This window comes from Chiloscyllium punctatum, unplaced genomic scaffold (genome assembly GCF_047496795.1).
Source record: "Chiloscyllium punctatum isolate Juve2018m unplaced genomic scaffold, sChiPun1.3 scaffold_225, whole genome shotgun sequence".
Lineage (NCBI taxonomy): Eukaryota > Metazoa > Chordata > Chondrichthyes > Orectolobiformes > Hemiscylliidae > Chiloscyllium > Chiloscyllium punctatum.
In genome coordinates, this window is record NW_027309959.1 from 325752 (window position 1) to 344356 (window position 18605).

General features: G+C 42.7%; 1 long non-coding RNA gene across 3 annotated transcripts in view; it reads left to right on the forward strand.

Moving 5' to 3' along the window:
• The first annotated feature begins 248 nt into the window (after window positions 1–248).
• Window positions 249–18605, forward strand: part of LOC140472033 (uncharacterized) — a 45770-nt gene continuing 27413 nt past the window's right edge. Inside the window, exons 1-3 of one of the 3 annotated variants that reach the window (XR_011957347.1) lie at window positions 7982–8202; window positions 8328–8434; window positions 12225–12331. This is a non-coding gene — a long non-coding RNA (uncharacterized lncRNA). Of the gene's footprint in view, window positions 488–7981; window positions 8435–12224; window positions 12332–18605 lie in introns of those variants that run through there. The other 2 variants (XR_011957348.1, XR_011957346.1) reach the window with 2 other exon arrangements.

The window sequence follows — 18605 nt, forward strand, 5'->3', positions numbered from 1 at the left end:
AAATCTCCCTAATGTACGTTATCAGATTCACATCTCAACTATTTCTTAAAAATCTCACATTGATTCATGGGAGAGGTGTCATGCTCCACTGTGTCGTGAGGATGATCAATTCTGCAAAATAGTTTGCTTTCTGACCAATCCTGAAGCGTTCAACCCCGAGAATGCTTTGGTCCCGCTCCTCACTCACTCTGGTTGGCGGACCGGCCGCTGCTCGGTCCTCCAGTCCAGCCCCTTCCTCTCAATTGCAGAGTTGATTCAGGCGTGACTCAGCAGGCTCAGGGACAAGGGAAGTTAGAGTCGATGCCTTGTGATATCTTGAAACTATCCCGAATCTTGGATCGAGAGGCCTGAGAGGTGCAGGTGTCCCGAAGATATTCCCTAAAGTGCTCTGCTCGGAGGTGTCCAGTCTCCCCAATGTAGAGGAGACCGCATCGGGAGCAACGGATACAATAAATGATATTACTGGATGTGCAGGCAAAACTTTGAGGTAATTGGAAGGCTCCTTTAGGGCCTTGGATAGAGGTGAGGGAGGTAGTGTGGGCGCAGGTTTTGCAATTCCTGCAGTGGCAGGGGAAGGTGCCAGATTGGGAGTGTGGGTAGTGGGGGGGCGTGGACCTGACCAGGTAGTCATGGAGGGAACGGTCTTTGCGGAAGTCAGAAAGGGGTGGGGAGGGAAATATATCCCTGGTGGTGGAGTCTGTTTTGAGGTGGCAGAAATGTCGGCGGATGATTTCGTTTATGCGAAGGTTGGTAGGGTGGAAGGTGAGCACCAGGGGCGTTTTGTCCTTGTTATGTTTGAAGGGGTGGGGTCTGAGTGCAGAGGTGTGGGTTGTGGACGAGATGCATTGGAGGGCATCTTTAACCATGTGGGAAGGGAAATTGTGGTCTCTAAAGAAGGAGGCCACCTGGTGTGTTGTGTGGTGAAACTGATCCTCCTGGGAGCAGATACAGCAGAGGCGGAGGAATTGGGAATACCGGATGGCATTTTTGCAAGAGGTAGGGTGGGAACAGGTGTAATCCAGGTAGCTGTGGGAGTCGGTGGGTTTGTAAAAAATATCAGTGTCAAGTCGATCATTATTAATGGAGATGGAGAGGTGTAGGAAGGGGAGGGTGGTGTCAGAGATGGTCCAGGTAAATTTAAGGTCAGGGTGGAATGTGTTGGTGAAGTTGATGAATTGCTCAACCTCCTCGCAGGAACACGAGGTGGCACCAATGCGGTCATCAATGTAGCGGAGGAAGAGGTGGGGAGTGGTGCTGGTGTAACTATGGAAGATCAACTGTTCTACATAGCCAACAAAGAGACAGGCATAGCTGGGGACCTTACGTGTTCCAATGGCTACCCTCTTGTTCTGGATGAAGTGAGAGAATTCAAAGGAGAACTTGTTAAGGGTGAGGACCAGTTCAGCCAAATGAATGAGAGTGTTGGTGTAAGGGTACTGTTGGGGAAGTCGGGAGAGGAAAAAATGGAGGGCTTGGAGGCCCTGGTCATGGCGGATCGAGGTGTAGAGGGATTGGATATCCATGGTGAAGATGAGGCATTAGGGGCCGGGGGAACTGAAGTCTTGGAGGAGGTGGAGGGCGTGGGTGGTGTCTCGAATGTATGTGGGGAGTTCCTAGACTAGGGGGATAGGACAGTGTCGTGGTAGGTAGAGATGAGTTCAGTGGGGCAGGAGCATGTTGAGACAATGGGTCGGCCAGGGTGGTCAGGCTTGTGGATCTTGGGAAGGAGGTGGAACCGGGCAGTGCGGGGTTCCCGGACTGTGAGGTTGGAAGCTGTGGGTGGGAGATTTCCTGAGGCGATAAGGTTCTGCATGGTCTGGGAGATGATGGTTTGGTGATGGGGGTGTGGGGTCATGGTCGAGGGGGCAGGAGGAAGAGGTGTCCTCGAGTTGGCGTTTGGTTCAGCGGTGTAAAGGTTAGTGTGCCAGACTACCACTGCGCCCCCTTTATCTGCTGGCTTGATGGTGAGGTTGGGATTAGAGCAAAAGGATTGGAGGGCTGCGCGTTGTGAGAGTGAGAGGTTTTAGTGGGGGAGGGGGGATGACAGGTTGAGGCGGTTAATGTCCCGGCGGCAGTTGGAAATGAAGAGGTCGAGGGCAGGTAATAGGCCAGCGCGAGGTGTCCAGGTGGATGCAGTGTGTTGGACATGGGCAAAGGGGTCCTCGGAAGGTGGGCCGGAGTCTTGATTGTGAAAGTAAGCTCGGAGGCGGAGGCAACAGAAGAATTGTTCAATGTCACGGCATGTATTAAATTCATTGATGAGTGGACGGAGGGGGATGAAGATGAGTCCTTTGCTAAGATCTGATCGTTCGTCCCCAGTGAGGGGAAGGTCTGGAGGGATGGTGAAAACTCGGCAGGTCTGGGAGCTGGGATCTGGTGTGAGTGTGGAGCTGGGAGTAGGGGCGGAGCCTGTAAATGGAGTGGGGGAAATGGAGGTGGAGTCATGAGCAGGGTTCCACCCCCATTCCCCCCATGCTGACGTCATCATCCTAGGAAAAATACCTCCATTGCCTACCTTTCTAATCCTCTGATCATCTTGTATATCTCTATCAAATCCCCTCTCGCCTTGTTCTTGCCAATGAGAAGAGTTTCAAGTCTCTCAGCCTTTCCTCACAAGACCTTCTCTCCAGACCAGGCAATGTTCTGGTAAATCTCCTCTGCACATTTTCTAATGTTTCCAGATCCTTCCCGAAATATGGGCACCAGAACTGAACACAATATTCCAAGTGTAGCTGCACCAGCATTTTGTATACTTGCAGTATGGTATTTCAATCCCTCCATGAATGAAGCCGAACACACCGTTTACCGCCTTAACAGCGCTATCAACCTGGGTGGCAACTTTCAGGGATCTATGTACATGGACTCAAAGATCCCTCTGCACACCACACTACCAAGATTTTTTCCATTGACCCAGTATTCAGCCTTCCTGATATTCTTCTCAAAGTGCATCACCTCACATTTAGTTGCATTGAACTCTATATTTGCCACCTCTCAGCCCAATTCTGCAGTTTATCCAAGTCCGCTTGCAACCTGTAACATTCTTCCACATTGTCCACTACTACACTGACTTTAGTGTCATCTGCAAATTTCCTAATCCATTCACCTATACCTGCAGTGGTCCCAAAACAGATCCTGGTGGCACATGACCAGTAACTGGACTCATCACGTTTGCCTCATACGCGAAAGGTCCCCAGTTTGAAACTGGGCAGAAACTGCTTTGTTATTCAACTGCAGAATTTTACATGGACAAGAACGGAGCTTTCTTGCTTGCTTTCCCATCTGCAAACCTGCCTTCGAATTTGCTTGAACAAATCTGCTCTCGTAGTGAGACTTGTTTCTATGCCTCTGCATTTTCTCCAACAGCCTACCATGTGGAACCTTGTCAAAGGCTTTACTTTTGTCCATGTATACCACGTCAAATGCCCTACCCTTATCTACAAGCTTGGTGACCATCTCAAAAAACTCAGAGGTTTGTGAGACATGACCTGCCCTTGACAAAACCAAGTTGACTATCTGAAATCAAATTGATGTTTGCCAGATGATTTTAAATCTTATAATCCTTTCCTAAACCTTTCCTACAACAGAAGTAAGGCTCACTGGTCTATAATTACCTGGATCATCTCTCCTGACCTTCTTGAACAAGGACACAACATTTGCAATCTTCCACTGCTCTGGTACGAAATCTGCAGACAATGACAACTCAAATATCTAAGCCAAAGGCTATGCTACCTTCTCCCTAGCTTTTCAGAGAATCGTCGGATAAATCCCATCCAGCCCAGAGGACTTGTCTATTTTCACTCCTTCCATCATTGATAACACCTGTTCGTAACTAACCTTGATGATTTCTAGTCTAATATCTCACACCTCATTCTCCTCCTCTACAATATTCTCCTTTCCTGAGTGAAAACTGATGAGAAATGTTCATTTAGCATCTCTCCGATCTCCACAGGGTCAACACTCACCTTCCCATTCTGTCTGTGATTGGCCCTATTCCTACCCTAATCATCTTTTTATTCCTCACATACCTATAGAAAGCTCTAGGGTTCTCCTTTATTCTATGTGTTAAAGACTGGTCGTGTCCTCTCTTTGCTCTTTTTAACTCTCTCTTTAAATCCTTCTCAGCTGATCTGTAATTCTCCATCTCCTCATCTGAACCATCTTGCCTCATCAACACTTAAAAGCTTCCTTCTTCTTCGTAACAAGAGATGCAGTTTCCACAGTAAACCAAGGTTCCCTTACCTTATCACTTCCTCCTGCCTGACAGGGACATACCTATCAAGGACATGCAATATCTGTTCCTTAAACCAACTCCACATTTCCATTGTCTGAATTCCCTGTATTTTGCTACCCCATTCTGTGCATCTAATTCTTGCCTAATAGCATTATAATTGCCCTTGCCCGATCAATAACTCTTGACCTGTGGCATGTACTAATTCCTTTCCATCACTAAACTAAACTTAACTGAATTATGGTCACTCTCTCCAAAGTGCTCACCTACAACTAAATCAAACACCTAGTCTGGTTCATTACCAAGGACCAGATCCAATGTGGCCTCCCCTCTTGTCGGCCCTTCAACATACTGTGTCAGGAAACCCTCCTGTACACATTAGATAAAAACCGATCCATCCAACGTATTAGATTAATAACATGTCCAGTCAATTTTGGGGAAGTTAAAGTCCCTCATGTTGACCACCCTGTTACTTTCACTCCTATCCAGAATAATTTTGCTAATCCTCTCTTCCACCTCCCTGGAACTCTGCAGAGGCCTATATATAAAATAAATTCCAAGCAGTGTGACCTCTCCTCTTCTGTTTCTAACCTCAGCCCACACTACCTCAGGAGACTAATCCTCATCAAAAGTTCTCTCAGCCACCGTTATACACTCCTCGACTAACGTGACATGCATGGACCCATTGCAGAGCTTCAAACTCCATGAGGCAGCCATACTCTGTGACAGAGAGACTCAGTCTGGAACCTCCTCTGTCCTTAAGACCTTATGCTCTGTCTGTGCCCCTCCATTTCCCCTTTGCACATTCCCTTTCCAACCCATCCCACTTGCATCACTCCACGAATGGTGCTGTCAAGGGCAGAAGTCTATGGAATACCCTCCCTCACCTTCTCTATCCTCCTTTTAAGATGTATTTTAAAATCATTCTCTTTAATCAATATTTTGATCATCCATGAAGCACCTTGGGAGATTTGCCATTGTAAAAGATTCCATTCAATGCAAATAGTTGTTGTTATTGCTGTACATTCGGAGAAACTGGAATGATGCATTCAAAATTCCAACAAGAAAGTCACTGACAGATGTTGTGTGCAGGCCACCAAATAATAACATCACATTGGGATGGGCAATAAACAAAGAAATAACTATTGCCGGTAAAATGGTACAGCTATTATCATGGGTGATTTTAATCTACATGTAGTTTGGTCGAACCAGCTCAGTCAGGGTAGCCTTGAGTTTATTAAGTGTATCCATGATAGTTTTCTTGAACAGTATGAAATGGAACTGACAAGGGAGCAATCTATCCAGTATCTGGCCCTGTGCAATGAGACAGGAATAATTAATGACCTCAGAGTTAGGGATCCTCTTGAAAGAAGTGATCACTGTATGGTTGAATTTAGAATACATATGGAGAATGTGAAGATAAAATCTAACACCTGGGTCCTGTGCTTCAAAACAGGGAACTACAATAGAATGAGGGAGAACCTGGATAAAGTAGACTGGAAACAAAGATTTTATGGTGGGACAGTTGATGAGCAGTGGAAGATTTTCAGAGGCACTTTACAAAGTGCTCAGCAATGATATATTTCAGTGAAAAGGAAGGACTGTAAGAAAAGGCATACTCTGTGATGGGTATCTACGGAAAGCAATCAAATTGAAAGAGAAGGCATGCAAAGTGGCCAAAAACAGCCTGAAACTAGAACTGGGAAAACTATAAAGGTCAACAGAAAGCCACAGAAGAGCTATAAAGAAAAGTAAGATAGAACATGAGAAAAAAAACTAGCACAGACTATAAAGACAGAAAACAAAATTTTATATTGAATGAGAAAAGAGTGGCTAAAGTAAATGTTGGTCCTTTGGAAAATGAGAAGGAACATTTAATTATGGGATATCACAGTGGAGGACACTAATATCTTGCCAATAATTAGCAAAGAGACAAAGATAGGTGAGGATTTGGAAACTGTCATTATTACGGAACAGCTAGTGTTGGACTGTTGGAGTTAATTGAGCTAATGACAGAAAAGTCTTCTGACCCTGATGGAATGCATCCCAGGGTACTAAAGGAGATGCCAGGAGAAATAGCAAATGCACTGGCAGTAATTTTCCAAAATTGACTGGACTCTGTGGCAGTCCCAGCAGATTGGAAAGCAGCAAAAGTGACGGCACGTTTTTAAAAAGGAGGTGGACAAAAGGTGGGGAATTATACACCAGTTAGCTTATTCTCTGTAGTGGGAAAGATGCTTGGGTCTATTATCAAGGAAGAAATAACAGGGAATCTTAATAGCAATTGTCCCATTGGACAACAGAGCGTGGGTTCATGTAGGGCAGGTCATGCTTCACAAATCTTTTGGAATTCTATGAAGACATTTCGAGCAAGGTGGACAACAAGGACCCAGTGGATGCGGTGTACCCAGATTTCCAAAAGGCCTTCAACAAGGTGCTGTGCAAGAGGCAGTTGCATAATATAAAGGTGCATGGTGTTAGGAGTAGAGTATTAGCATGGATAGAAGATTGGTTGACTAACAGGAAGCAAAGTGTGGGGATAAATGAGTACTATTCCGGCTGGCAATCAGTGACTAATAGTTTGCCTCATGGATCAGTTTTGGGTCTGCGATTATTTAGAATTGATCCTGATGATTTGGAGTTGGGGACCACATGTAGGGTGTCAAAGTTTGCATCTTAGACTAAGATGAGTAACAGAACAAAGTGTGTGGAGGACTGTGAAACTTTGCAGAGGAACATTAACACATTGAGTGAGTGGGCAATGGTCTGGCATTTGGAATATAATGTTCATAAATGTAAAGTCATACTGTTTGGTTGGAGTAACATTAAAAAAGAGATTATTACTTAAATTTTAAAAAGTTGCAACATTTGCTATGCAGGGGCACCTGAGTAACCTTCTGCATGAAGGTTGGTCACCAGGTACAACAATCAACTCAGAAAGCAAATGGAATGTTGGCCTTCATTGCTGAAGGGATTGTGTTTAAAAGCAGAGGTTATGTTCCAGCAGTATTGGGTGCTGGTGAGGACACATCTGGAGTACTGCATGCAGTTTCTGTCTCCTTACTTGCTCAAGGATGTACCGGCACTAGAGGGGGTGCAGAGGAGGTTAACTAGGTTGATTCCGGAGTTGAGGGGGTTGGCTTAACAGAGACTGAGTAGATTGGGATTATATTCATTGGAAATCAGAAGAATGGGAAACATATAAAATAATGAATGGAATGGATAAAACAGAAGTAGAGGGAATGTTTCCACTGGCAGGTGAAGCTAGGACAAGAGGGCATCACTATAAGACTAGAGGCAGCAAATTTAGGACTGAATTGAGAAGAACTTCTTGACCTCTGTGGAATTCATTGCCCAGGGAAGTAGTTGATGCTAGTTCAGTAAACGTTTTTAAAGCTAAGGTAGCTTTTTAAAAAAGAATTAATTAATTAATTAAGGGATATGGTGAGAACATTTGTAAATGGTTCTGCGTCCACAAAATGATCAGCCATGATCTTAATGAATGGCAGAGCAAGCTCAAAGGGCAGGACGGCCTTCTCCTGTTCCTAGTTCTTTTGTTATATTTTGCATTCTTCCCACACTCTTGACTTTCAGGTGCTGGTGTTAGATTAGGATGGACAAAATTGAAATTCACAGAACACCAGGTTATAGTCCAACAGGTTTATTTGGAAGGACTAGCTTTGCAGCTTCTTCATCAGGTGGTTGTGTGATTTTTAACTTTGTGTCTCACTCTTGTAACTGATAAACAGCAACAAAAGCCACGAAGCAGTGTGCATGCTCCAGGCAACAATGGGGCCCCTGGTGGTTGATGTCAGCAGAAGACCAATGGAAAGGCAGGGGCACAGCTGGAGGACCTGGCGGGGCATTTGGTCCTCCGACCAATCAGAGTAAATGAAGGACGGGACTAGACTATACCACGTGATCATCCTCATCGTGGGCGCGGATGTGCGGTACGTGTAGATGGAGAGCTTTTGGTAAGGAAAGAAATAAACAGCAGGAAGTTGGACAGAAATGGTGTTGGTATGGGCTGAGAGGCTTTACAAACATTTGGTGCACATCGGAAAATACAAATTTGAAACTTACAGTCCTGTTTTTGCAGTAAACTGGAAAATAACCTCATTGTGTGATCGCTGCCATCTTTATTCGGGGCAAAGATTCACTGGACACGTGCGCGGCTGCCAGCTTTGTTGGGGGCAAAGTTCAGAGGTATGTATGTGCAGCCCTCCCTGGTAGAGAATCAAAGGACAGGATTTACAGACCACATTCAAACCCAGAGAAATTGATGTTTTGTTTTCTTGGATTTGTTTCTTCATCCATTTAAATGATTTGGATGTGAATAGAGCCGGTACGGTTCGTAAGTTTGCAGATGACACCAAAATTGGAGGTATTGTGGACAGAGATAAAAGTTGTCTCAGAATACAATGGGATATTAGACAATAGACAATAGATGCAGGAGTAGGCCATTCAGCCCTTCGAGCCTGCACCGCCATTCAATATGATCATGGCTGATCTTTCCCAATCAGTATCCTGTTCCAGCCTTATCTCCATAACCCTTGACTCCACTATCTTTAAGAGCTCTATCCAATTCTTTCTTAAATGAATCCAGAGACTGGGCCTCCACTGCCCTCTGGGGCAGAGCATTCCACACAGCCACCACTCTCTGGGTGAAATAGTTTCTCCTCATCTCTATCCTAAATGGTCTACCCCGTATTTTTAAGTTGTGTCCTCTGGTTCGGCACTCCCCCATCAGTGGAAATATGTTTCCTCCTGATAGAGTGTCCAATCCTTTCATAATCCTATACGTTTCAATCAGATCCCCTCTCAGTCTTCTAAACTCAAGGGTATACAAGCCCAGTCGCTTCAGTCTTTCTGTGTAAGGCAATCCTGCCATTCCAGGAATTGACCTCGTGAACCTACGCTGCACTCCCTCAATAGCCAGAATGTCTTTCCTCAAATTTGGAGACCAGAACTGTACACAGTACTCCAGGTGTGGTCTCACCAGGGCCCTGTACAGCTGCAGAAGCACCTCTTTGCTTCTATACTCAATCCCTCTTGTTATGAAGGCCAGCATGCTATCAGCCTTCTTCACGATCTGCTGTACCTGCATGCTTGCCTTCATTGACTAGTGTACAAGAACACCCAGTTCTCTCTGAACAGCCCCTTTACCTAATTTGATACCATTGAGGTAGTAATCTGCCTTCCTGTTCTTGCCACCAAAGTGGATAACCAGACATTTATCCACATTAAACTGCATCTGCCATGCATCTGCCCACTCACCTAACTTGTCCAGGTCACCCTGTAATCTCCTAACATCCTCATCACATTTCACCCTACCACCCAGCTTTGTATCATCAGCAAATTTGCTAATGATATTGCTGATACCATCTTCTATATCATTTACATATATTGTTAAAAGCTGCGGTCCCAGCACGGATCCCTGCGGTACCCCACTGGTCACTGCCTGCCATTCCGAAATGGAGCCATTAATCACTAACCTTTGTTTCCTATTAGCCAACCAATTCTCGATCCAATCTAGTACTTTGACCCCAATACCGTGCGCCCTAATTTTACTCACTAACTTCCTCTTTGGGACTTTATCAAAAGCTTTCTGATCCACTGGATCTCCCTCGTCCATCTTCCGAGTTACATCCTCAAAAAAATCAAGAAGATTAGTCAAGCATCATTTCCCCTTCATAAATCCATGCTGACTCTATCCTATCCTGTTACTATTATCCAGATGTGCCGTAATTTCATCCTTTATAATAGACTCCAGCATCTTTTCCACCACTGAGGTCAGACTAACTGGTCTATAATTTCCTGCTTTCTCCCGCCTACCCTTCTTAAAAAGTGGCACAACATTAGCCGCCCTCCAATCCTCAGGAACCAACCCCGATTCTATTGAACTCTGGAAAATAATCACCAGCGCATCCACGATTTCCCGAGCCACCTCCTCCAGTACCCTGGGATGCAGGCCATCAGGCCCCGGAGATTTATCAACCTTCAGACCTAACAGTCTCTCCAAAACCAAATCCTAGCAAATATAAATTCCCTTAAGTTCAGGTCCTTCAGCCACTGTTACCTCAGAGAGATTGCTTGTGTCTTCCCCAGTGAACACAGATCTGAAGTACCCATTTAATTCCTCTGCCATTTCTTTGTTCCCAGTAATATATTCCCCTGTTTCTGTCTTCAAGGGCCCAATTTTTGTGCTAACCATTTTTTTGCCTTGGACATACCTAAAAAAGCTTTTACTATGCTCCTTTATATTCTTGGCCAGTTTACCTTCGTACCTCATTTTTTCTCTGCGTATTTCCTTCTTACTAATCCTCTGTTGTTCTTTAAAAGCTTCCCAGTCCTCCGTTTTCCCACTTATCTTGGCTAAGTTATACTTTTTCTCTTTTAACTTTATATGTTTCTTTACTTCCCTCGTCAGCCACGGCCGCCCATGTCTCCTCCTGGGATCTTTCTTCCTTTTAGGAATGAACTGATCCTGCATCTTCTGCATTATACACAGAAATATCCGCCATTGTTCCTCCACGGTCTTCCCTGTTAAGGTATTGAACCATTGAACTTTGGCCAGTTGCTCCCTCATAGCTCCATATTTCCCTTTATTCAACTGAAATATTGTCACTTCCGATTGTACCCACTCCCTCTCAAATTGCAGATTGAAGCTTATTGTATAATGGTCACTACTTCCCAATGGCTCCTTCACTTCGAGGTCACTGACCAAGTCTGGTTCGTTACACAATACCAGATCCAGAATCACCTTATCCCTGGTCAGCTCCAGCACCAGCTGCTCTAAAAATCCATCTCTGAGGCACTCCACAAAGTCTCTTTCTTGAGGCCCGATACCATCCTGATTCTCCCAGTCTACCTGCATGTTAAAATCCCCCATATTGATCAGATGGGCCAATGGGCTGCGGAGTGGCAGATAGGGTTTAATTTAGATAAATGTGAGATGCTGCATTTTAGAAAAGCAAATCAGAGCAGGACTCACACTGAATTGTAAGGTCTTGGAGAGTCTTGCTGAACAAAGAGACCTTGGAATGCAGGTTCATAGTTCCTTGAAAGTAGAGTCACAGGTAGATAGGACAGTGAAGAAATTGTTTGGGATTCTTCCCTTCGTTGGTCAGAGCATTGAGTAAAGGAGCTGTACAGGACATTGGTTCGGCCACTTTTGGAATATTGTGTGGAATTCTGGTCTCCCTCTTATCAGAAAGAGGCACTGGAACATGGAAGGTTTGAGAATTGATTTTTTTAAGGATGTTGCCAGGGTTGGAGGATTTGAGTTGCAGGGAGAGGCATAATATGCTGGGGCCATTTTCCCTGGAGTGTCATAGGCTGAGGTGTGATGTTGAAGAGGTTTATAAAATCGTGAGGGGCATGGATAGCGTAAATAGACAAGGTGTTTACCCTGGGGTGGTGGAACCCAGAACGAGAGGATATAGGTTTAGGGTGAGAGGGGAAAATTCAAAAGGAGCCGAAAGGTCAACCAAAATTGTAACATTTAAAAGGCATTTGAATAGGAAGGGTTCAGAGTGATGTCAGTCAAGTGCTGGCAAATGGGAATAGTTTAGGTTAGAATATCTGGTTTGCAAAGATGGGTTGGACTGAAGAGTTTGTTTTTGTGCTAGACATCTCTGACTGTGGGATCATAAAAGTGAACACTGCTCTGATTCACCTCTGGGCTCCTTGATGTCCACCTGTTCATTATCTAGCTTCCTCAGTCTCACATGAGTGTATTTTTGCCACATTTAGTATTTTACTACTACATTCACAGACCTTTTTGGAAATGGATTATCCACTGCTGCCTGACTCCTGACCGTATGCTGCTCCATTATCAGGTTATTTTTTCCACAATATCTTTGACAGTCAAGAATTCTTTTTTCCAATAGGGAGTGGATTTTTCTTCCATTTCTGACAGTCAAATTCTGCACCATTTTCATTCCCTATAATTCATATTGCACTCCCTGAAACATCATGTGTATTTCTCCTACAGATGCCAGTGATCATTGCCAAAGCCCTGTTGCCTGTGGAGAGGGTGATGTTTGACTTCCTTTTACAACTGCAGTTTGAATGGTGAAGGCACTCCCACAACATGGTTGGGTAAGAGACATTACAGATTATTCACTCAGCGATAGTGAGAAGTAGAAGATATCTGTAAAAATCAACATGTTTTTAATTTCACAAAAATATTGAGAACTTTTGACATAAGGCCACAGCTGGAGAATATTATGTCCAGTGACCAAAACCATTGTCAAATAAGCAATTTTTCAGGAATGCCTTAAAGGAAGAAAGCAGATCTTAGAGGGTGGGAATTCCAGACCGTGTTGCCTTGGAATCTATAGAAAGAGTCACACAGCTGAACTCACAAATAAACACATCATTGGGAGTCTAAACTAAAATAAGTTATTGAGATATGAAAGGGTGTGTGGTGCAGGAAGATAGGAATGATTACAGCCAGGAATTAAATAAAGTGTGTGAAAGTAAATTGTTGTTGCTTATAAATGGGAGCCTTTTGATGGATCAGCAAGTTCTGGTACAAGTGAGCTTTTGGGCGGTAGAGTTTTCAATATTCTGGAGATTAAAGGGAGGATGATTGTGGGATGCTGGCCAGGACTGGGTTTAGATAATGAAATCTAGTGTTAACAAAATGAATGAATGAGAGTTTCAGTAAATGAGCTGAGACTGTGGTGAGGTCCGGTGATATCACTGAAGTCGAATTAGTGGTCTTGGAGTCGGACTCGGCTATCACCCTCGCCTCACCTCTGGAATTCAGCTGTTTGTCAGTTTGTGAACGGAGGAACGGAGTGGTCCTGGCAGAACCCAAACTGGGTGTCACAGAAGGTTATTGCTGAGCAGCTGCGTGACAGCACTGTTGATGACACCTTCCATCACTTCACTGCTGAGCGAGTGTCGACTGATGGATGGAAATTGGCTGGGCTGGCTCTGTCCTGCGTTTATGTGTTGAACATCCCTAAGAAATGTTCCACAATGTCAGGAGGTGACAGTGCTGGACTTGTCTTGTTAAGCAGCAATTTCTGGAGCACAGCCATCAGTATTATTGCCACAATGTTTTTTAGGGCCGACAGCCTTTATACTACTTCTCCATTTCTTGATCTGATTTGAAATAAGTTTTCAACCAAGTTGATTCACGTGTGTGATGTCAGGGACCAATGAAGAAGGCTCATCCACTTGGCACTGCTGGCTGAAGATTGTTGCAAATGCTGTTGTCTTGTCTGTTGCACGGATGTGTGAGACCCCTCCATCAGTAAGGGTGGGGATATTTGTGATGCTTCCTTCAGTGAGTTGTTTAATTGTCCATCACCATTCCTGTCTCGGTGTGGCAGAACTGCAGAGCTCCGATCTGATCCATTGGTTGTTGGATCACATAGTTCTATTTGGTGTTGCTTGCACTGTTTGGCATGCAGGTTGGGTAGCTTGGGGACATTTTTAGGTATGCCTGGTATTGCTCCTGCGGAATTCTCCATTGAACTAGGGTTGATCCCCTGGCTTGATGTTAATGGTTGAATGGGGATATACCAGGCCATGAGATTTCAGATTGGGCTGGAGTACAGTTCTGCTGCTGCTGTTGGCCCACAGTGAGACAGAAGTTGCAGGGTCAAGAGGGCTGATTGTATTGTTGTATTTTTCAGTGCATTAGTAGATGTAATGTGGGCCATCCAGTTTCATTCCTTTGTTGAGACTGTGCAGTGATTAATACAATGAGTGATTTGATGGGCCACTGTCAGGGATGCAACTATTAAAAAAAGGATTTGTGATTTACACATGAAAGAAGTGAAACTATCATGGTATTCGAACAGATGAAAGACTCAACAGACAATCAAGGTATTTTTCAATGGATAATTTCAGTTACATCACACTAAATTTTTGCTATAAATTCTGTGCCTTAGAATTGTGCCCTCCACAATCACCTGATGAAGGAGCGGTGCTCCGAAAGCTAGTGTGTTTCCAAATAATCCTGATGGACTATAACCTGGTGTTGTGTGATTATTAACTGAAAATATTACAACACTACTAACAGGACTGCATGTAAACAGGCTCAGTCCAGTTAATCAATACATTCAGAAGGATTTCCTCCAAGTTTGAAGATGCAATATTCGTCAAAACCGTCAACTTCAACCTGCAAGATTGTTATTAACAAAACTTCAGGCTGACACAAATCTCCCCACCCCACTGCAATGTGGTATCCTGGGCCCGGCCCACGAATTGGAACTTGGACATTTGTGGACTGTGATCTCAAAGGAAGGGAGCAAACACAATTCTGACAGATTAGTCCTCAAAGATGAGTAGCAAGTTTGAGACAAGGCAGGTGGTATACCATCTTACACTTAGCTTAATTGCATTTCTTAATTACAGTCATGGTTTGCAAAGTATAAAGAACTATGTGTTTGTTTTCCATGGTTGGGGAGTTTTATCCAAATTGATCACAGTTGCTGCCTCTCGCTCCCCAAGTCAAATCATAGGATTGATAACAAAACAATAAACTGCAGGTGCTGGAGATCTGAATCCCAGAAACAAAGTGCTGGAGAAACTCAGCAGTTCTGAAGGCATTGGTGAAGAGAAAAATAATGTTACATTTCAATTTCAGAGACTCTTTGTCTGAACGGAAAAATGGTCATGAGACTTGGAGCTTCCAATGTTTTATTCCCCTCAGAGATGCTGCTGGACCTGCAGTTCTCCAGAATTGTGCTTTCTATAGTGAACTTTATTTACAAAACAGATCGGAAAAATACTAATCTCTGAAAGTGAAAGGTTCATTGCAAACATGAGCATAGTTTCCACACTTGAGTTACACAAGCACGTCTCAGTTTAAAAACAAGATTTAACTAAAAATAATATTTCATCTCAAAATTAACCAAGTTACACCAGTAATAAAGCTCATCCACCCAATCAGGCACTTCAGCCCAACATCCTGCAGTGTTACACACAGCCACCTTCACCAAAGAATGATTATATATCGCAAAATTGAAGGCCAAGAGCATGTCTCTTTAAAGGAGCTGAAGTCAAACTCAATTTTTGGAAGGATTTTTATTAAACCTGATTGAACATTTAAATCTCAGAGCATAATCTTTGTTTAAAAAAGCATAGTGTGTGGGAAACATCCCACATCTTGTTAAAGGTTCAGTTCAGCCTGATACATAGAGCCAAAGGTCAAGCAAACATCACACTTTCCATTCACTTCTACAAAGGGCTGACATCACATTTCTTCAGGATTTTAAGTATTTTATAAATTGTTTGTGAAATCAATTGTCACGTTAAAGAACTGGACAATACATGTCATTGTATACAATAAGAGTGAAGCCTGTGACAGCAGATTTATCTTTGGAGGGCAGTGTGTGTGCTTTCTAAATTCTGGAAGCACTTTGGGAGACTGTTCCCAGATGGTGATAGTGAGCATATCTGGAATGCACTGTTTAGATTTGGGAATCCATGGGAATCAATCTGTGGTTTCACTAATACTTGGCTTGCGTTGTTGGTGAACAGTAAGCAATTCATAAAGTTACTTATGTATTGTTGTTGACTACCTGAATGGTATTCAAATTGACCAGATTGCCTTCAACAGTGTGAATGCATCTATTGTAAATATTTGGAATATTCCACAACTGCCCAGTGCTTGGCAAATTCAGGGGGGACAAAAAATCACATGGAGTAATTTGAAATTAAGAATCCAAGAGGACTTAACCACTGAAGTATTCAATTCAAATAGTTAAATGGAGTGCTCACATTTAAAATACCTGTTATCCATAGGAATGGATGGACTGACAGAATTGGGATCAAATTCCTAGCTGGGGAGTGTGAAATGTGCTTTGATAAAGCCACCTACATTTCCCAACAATAATTTGGCAAGCTCGGAAATTTAAAAAACAATACGAGCTTCATTGCTGCTCCAGTCGGGTCACAAACTCTGTGAAAAAAATAACAATGTTCAGGTTTATTGCATACACTCTGAAACACATGTTTCTTCTACAGATCCTGCAAGTTTCCCCAATGAGCATAGTCCATCCAAATGATGTTGCTAACTTTGGCCAACTCATTTCTTTCCGAGCCTCTATAACCTGAAGAATGACCAGAAGCAATTACTCCACATATGTGGGAACATTACCGACGAGGATTTTTTCCTTCAGAATTGACTTCCATATATTCAGTGCCCAGAACAGATAAAAAGCTTGTTACCTTTTATAGAGCAATGATTCAGTGGGAGTAAAACGCCAACCTTTTCTTGCTTAACAATCACGCTGCCTAAGTTTTAAACATGAACACTTCTTAATAGTTCACCAGATCCTAACAAAATATTTTGTGTGAAACAAATCACATGATACATAGTTATTCAGATAATAAAACAAGTTTGTTCATTGAAGAACCCAGAGGAAAAGGTCATGAAACAATGTGATATACCTCAATCATCATTTCAAGTGCATTCTCTGCATAAATCCTCCTTTTCCTCCTCGAAGCATTCAACTTCTTGAATAATTGAGAGAATGAAGTCGCAGTTGTACAACACAAAATCAGACCCTTCAGTCCAACTTGCCCATGCTGACCAGATCTCCAAAATTAATCTAGTCCCATTTGCCAGCTTTTGATCCATGTCCATCTTTAACCCTTTCTACTGATTATCAGTTTATTTTACATTATCAGCACTTGAAATACTGACTTTTTTTTTCCCAACATTGGTTAAAGAAATCATAAGTTCATTCATCCAAGTTAATTTTATAATCTTTCACAAAGAAACAAGTGAGAACAACAGAGAGCTGAGTGCAAAACAAAATACTGCAGCTGTGCGATATCTGGGAACACTGTAAAGGTAAGGCACTGATACTGCACAAGTTTGTCAGCACAGTTTCAATTACTGACAATAATTTAGTAATGTCTTAGCCTTCACACAGTTAACGTAAATGTGAGATATCTGAATTTCATGAATTGGTTCGTATTGCACTTTGAGAAGATTAAACCAAGAATAATTTTTGTTGATCAAAGGAAAAAGTGATGACCAAAGAAGTGGACATCAGAGTCGAAAAGTGTCATGCTGGAAAAGCACAGCAACTCAGGCAGCATCCGAGAAGCAGGAGAGTTGATGTTTCGGGCATAAGCCCTTCATCAGGAATCACAGGTTTCAGAAAAATTACTGGCATAGACTTATGCCAATACATATGTAGAAGGGCCAGAGCATGTTACTATCAGATTAGAGACTAATTTCAGATTTGGTACCGTTCAGTGCAACATTTCAGTCTGATATTTATATATGTACCTAAAAGAGAAGTTGTCTAAACTTACAAGCTCTAGAATTATTATACAATTAAACCTAAAAATAAAGCTGGTGAACAAGAATGGCAAAGTGAAGTCCCATCAGTATTGCCTTGGGCAGTGTCAAGTAAGAATTTGAGAACACAGTTGCCACTTTGGTGTAACCTGCAGTCTGGCCAAATTGCAGCAAAGATCTGTTCAGTTTTATCTGCAACCTATTGAATGGAAAATCCTCCTTGCACAATAATGAGGCAGCATTTTGGGATGTCATTTTTAAAATATATTATTTTCAAAGTTACTCACAATTAAGAGTGATCGCTTGGTGCTGTCTGCATAACACAGTACGAAAAGGAGTTAACAAAAAAAAACATTATAACCCAAATTCAGAGTCACTAATTTATTGATATTGCATGGGTCCAGCATTTAAAAGTAATCAATTTTTAAAAATAAATTCAGATACATTTGCTAACTATATTGGAGTACAGTCAAGTTTCTTAGTGACCAGTGACAGGATTGGACAGAGTCCACATGGATTTAAGAGAGGGGAATTAAACTTAGCAAATCAACTAAAAGAATCGACAGAGTCGAATATTAAAGAAAGAAATTGCAGGACATTTGGAAAAGCTTATCATTAAACATGGTAGACTGGGTTTTGTGAAAGAGAAACTGTATTTGACAAATTTAGCAACAGTTCATTGAGGAGGTAACAAGCAGGGCTGATAAAGTGTAATCGAATTATGTTCTGTATTTGGATTTTAAAAGTGTAAATGATAAGGTGCTAAATAAAAGTTAATTGCACAATTTAGGAGCTCATGGTATCGGGGTAATGTATTAGCATGGATTGAGGATTGGTTAACCACACTGGCTGTTGCTGAGACTTCACTTGGAGTACTGTATACAATGTTAGCTCCCATGTTTAATAAAGGATAAACTAACATCGGACACCATTCAAAAAAGATTCACTTAGCTACTTTGAGGACAAAAGGGTTGACTGATCAAGAATAGATAAGCAGGGGTGATCTTATGGAAACAAGATTCTGAGGAGCTTGACAGGGCAGATGTTGACTAGATATTCTAGCACCAGTGAAGTCTCAAAGCAGGGGACATTACATAA